Source organism: Octodon degus, unplaced genomic scaffold, assembly GCF_000260255.1.
Source record: "Octodon degus isolate 3935 unplaced genomic scaffold, OctDeg1.0 scaffold00133, whole genome shotgun sequence".
In the NCBI taxonomy this organism is placed as follows: domain Eukaryota; kingdom Metazoa; phylum Chordata; class Mammalia; order Rodentia; family Octodontidae; genus Octodon; species Octodon degus.
The window spans coordinates 2,798,573-2,802,953 of NW_004524709.1; the positions used below are offsets into that span (position 1 = coordinate 2,798,573).

At 40.8% G+C, this 4,381-nt stretch overlaps 1 pseudogene; it reads left to right on the top strand.

Moving 5' to 3' along the window:
* The first annotated feature begins 1,411 nt into the window (after positions 1-1,411).
* On the top strand, positions 1,412-1,588 carry LOC101570599 (annotated as a pseudogene).
* The last annotated feature ends 2,793 nt before the right edge of the window (positions 1,589-4,381 follow it).

A 4,381-nucleotide genomic window follows, 5' to 3' on the forward strand; every position in this document is an offset into this window, starting at 1 on the left:
GGGCTGGCTGGCATGTGGTGCTGGGGGATTGAACCGCGGTCCCTGTGCTTTGCTAAGCTTGTACTAAGTAGGTGCTTTAGACCACTGAGCCATCTCACCAGCCCATAAAAACTCTTTACCATATTTAACACATGGGATAGAGAGACATTTCAGTGGTCTAAGCACCTGCCTGGCAAGCGCAAGGTCCTGAGTTCAATTGCTAGTACCACGTGCCATACTGGCCTTGGAATCCCAGGCAGACCACTGGCCTCGAACCTGGCAAGGTGGTGCAGGCCTGTAATGCCAGAGCTGGGGAGGCTGAGACAGGAGGACTGTAAGTCTGAACTGTACAGTGAGACCCTGTATCAAAATAAATACATACATGCATACATACATAATTTAAGTCATGTGAGAAATGCAAATCAAAATTACAGTGATACTGCATCTCAACCCAAGCACCAGCTCATCCCAAGCAAAATGACTATCATCAAGAATTTAAAAAAAAAAAAAGGGACATTCAAGTGGTTTTTTTTTTAGATTTTGGGCAGTCTGGGGAGTGTAGGGGAGATTACTTGTAGCTACCATGATGGGGAGAGTTCAAGTGAGTTGTGAGCTTGGAACAGAGTAATTTGAGACTAATAAATCCAATGTGGAGGTTTTTATGTGCAGACAACTGGTGGATTGCCAAAAATAACTCTGAAAGGTCCATTCTAGTTTTCTTGCAGGGTTGGGGTTTTAAACTTTTAAACAAAATCAGCTTGTTTTCTCTCCAGGTGACTCTCCTTAGGCACACTCTACATAGTCGATCATTTACCTCTGTGGCACCATAATCTCCTTGATCAGTAAATTTGGGACGCCACTGAGTTACTGGATGTTACAGTACAGGTTCTCTTATGTCCTCAGTCCTCACTGACCTTGGACGGCTAGTGCCAAAATGTTGGCTGTCCTTGTAACCCTTTTTTTTTTCTCTAATTTTTTGGTCTGCAAACTTAACCCTCCAGAAGAGAAGCTTCATGCACCTACAATATATGAATGACAATGGAATACCCATCCCTGACAAAAGTAAACAAAAAAGGGGATATAAATGAAGGACCATTTTGTAGTGAAAAAATATACATCTCTGTATATACAAAATAGCTAACATAAATATACAGCTAATTTCTCTTAGTTTAGTGAGAAGAAAGTTTGAACTAAGTGTTCAGAGAAGATACTTCTGTATCTTGTACTATAAATAACTACTGCAAAGACAACAATATGCAATGTACTAATTATTGTAACTGTCCTAATAATTACGTTTTGGATCTGTCTCATTGCTATCTCTATCTATCTATCTATCTATCTATCTATCTATCTATCTATCTATTGGTCAGAGGGAACGAGGGGATGCAACGAGGGGATGCAACAGAGGCAGGCCCGAGCTGCTGCCGTCCCCATGATCCGTGGTAACCAGCGTGAGGTCACCCACCTGAAGAATATGAGAAAGCAGAGCAACTTGGTTAAGGGGAAGTGCAGAGATGACGGGCTTTCTGCTACTGCCCGCAAGCTGAGGGATGCCGAGATCATGCAGCAGAAGCAGAAAAAGGCGAACGAGAAGGAGGAGTGCAAGTAGCTTTGCGGCTTCGTGTCCAACCCCCTTGCCCTTCCTCTGAGTGCCTGGAGCCAGTCCCACCCTGCTCAGGCTCAGGTTTGTGTTCCACCCTGTCAGGTCCCAACACCAATGGCTTTCCCTTTGCCCTGAATCTCCAGTGGATCCCTTTTGTGCTTCCTTCCTGAAGCACAAAAGCATCTCTTCCCCAGGGCCACTCCTGAGGGTGAGGACATCACCCTTTCCCAGTGTTTTTTCTGTGGGACAAACCCCAAAGTATTAAAAGCAGCTTTGTAAAACAAAACAAAACAAAACAAAAAAACCCACAAATGAACAAACAAAAAAACCTGTGGGCAATGACGTGGGACTTTGCTGGGGGAGGAAATGTAAGTTAGTATAGCAACCATGGAAATCAGTATGGAGTTTCTCCAAAAAATTAAAAATAGAGCTCCAACTTGATCTAACTACACTACTTCTTGGTATATACCCAAAAGAAGTAAATCAGTGTACTATAGCGCTACTTGCTTATCTGGATTTACTGCAGCACAGTTCACAAAAGCCAACATATGGAAATAGCCTAAATCCCCATCCATACGTGAAGGGATTGAAACAAATGTGGTAAGTATACAAAATGGAGTATTTTTAAGCTATACAGAAGAATGAGATTAGGCCATTTTCAGTAGTATAAGTGGCACTGAAGGATGTAAGATTAAATTAAATATATCAGGCACAAAAGATAAACACCATATGCTCTCATTTGATTCTTACAACTATTCCCCCAACCCTTACCAGCCCATGTAGGAACACTCAACAGACCACAAATAACTTTTGCATGAAAAATGAATGCAAAGTTTATATTAGATGTTGTCTTGATTTCATGAAGAAAAAACTTGTTCTTAATAGTTACATAATAAGTTAAAATTTTCCCTCATTTTGGATATTTTGGTTATTTCTAGTGTTCTGATAGTATAAGAAAGGTGATACTACACATCGTTAGGAATGAATCTTCATTTTTTTTTTTCCTGTATTTTTAGGAAAGAGTTTACAGGGTGTTCAGGGTCTCACTACTAGATTGGACTCGTAGTGATCCTCCTGTTTCCAGTCCCCCAAGAGCTGGGATTACAGGTGCACCACCACACCAAGTCTCAATTGCTGTCTCAGTGTGCCCCGGGGGTGGGGCCAGCACAGCAGTTCTGGGGATCAAACTGTTTTTAGTTTTAAATAAATCATGAAATTTGCTTACTAGTGACTTTTCCTTTCCAATTTGCACCCTGCTAATGACCATCACAGATATTAGTTTCCTAAATAATTTTACTCAGTTATAATCAAGTGTCATTTATGGTAAGTGCCAATTAACAACTGGATATTTCCTGAGAGTTGGTCATTAGGTGATTTTGTCATTGTGTGAACATCACAGCACGTACTTACACAAACTAGGGCAGCTACAACTTCACTGGGCAATACAACCTTATGAGCCCACTGTTAAATGTGGCCTGTTGTTGACTGACATGGTTATGTGGCATGTGACTACTGCCTTATAAAGTAAAAGCATATTAAATTAAGTTTTCAAGCTTACTTTAAAAATTTTAATTTAGTCAAAGTTCATATAAATAACTAATATTTGGGATTCTCATGGTGGATTAGTCATTTCTGTTACAAATACCTGAGACAAACCCACTAAATAGGAGAAATGTTTATTTTGGCTCACTGTTTTGGAGGTTTCAGGCCATAGTACATTAAGTACTAGCAGCCATGTTGCTTCTAGTGCTGTAGTGAGGCAGGACATCACGTTGAGAGCACACCAAAGAAACATCTGCTCATCTCAGGAATGCCAGGAAGTACAGGAAGGAACCAGATCCAAATCTCTCCTCCAGAACATGCCCCAACTTCCTTCAATTAGGTCCCACCTCTTAAAGGTTCCACCTCCTCCAGGTTCCACCTCCCAAAGGTTCCACCTCCTGATAACATCTCAGGCTGGGGACTAATCCTTTCATACACAATCCTTTGGGGGGACATTTCGGGTGCCAACTTATAGCACATATCATTAGCATTTTCCTAGCAAAGAAGGAAAACGCCTTCAGAATGCATTTAGTACTCACCTGTAGTCTAGGATATAGTTGAGAGGCAGAACCCTTGTCTAGCATGTGTCAGGCCCTGGGTGCAATTCCAGCACAGAAAAAAGAAAAGCAAGCCAGGCAAATTTAAAGTGAAAATTTGTGTATTCCTTGAATTTTAAAGCAGTAACAATATAATTCTATAAACAAAGACTTGTAGAGGTTTGTTGGTTCCATTTTTCCTCCCAAGACATTAATTACTTTTATGTATAACTGTCTTTAAATTCCCCCTTTCACCTCCCTTTATTTTTAATCTCACTTTGTGTGCCCCTTCTCACCACATAATCCCTTTTTGTGTATTGTGTGTTCACAAAAGTGCCTTGACAAGGTGTGCATCGAGATTATTAGTAAACCTGTGTTAAGCAGGGTTCCTGGCTAGATCTGCAGCAGCTTGCAGGAAAAACCACCTGATTGTAATTCACACAGAGATTTGGTGTGCTAGCAGGAGGGGCCTCGTTTCCCCTAATACCTTTTGGTTGAGACTTTTCTTCTAAGCCTCATTTTCATCCTTGTTCATCTACCCTCCCCCTCTCCTTTTCCTTTGTCTTTTCCCTTTCTTCCTTTCTAATTCTATCATTCTTTAACATTTCTTCTTTCTTATTTTTACTTTACCTACAAGAACAGATGCCCTGTGAAAACAAAACAAGACTAATAAAACAGGAAAAAAAAATCCTGGGAAACACTGATCAAAATGCCTTTGATT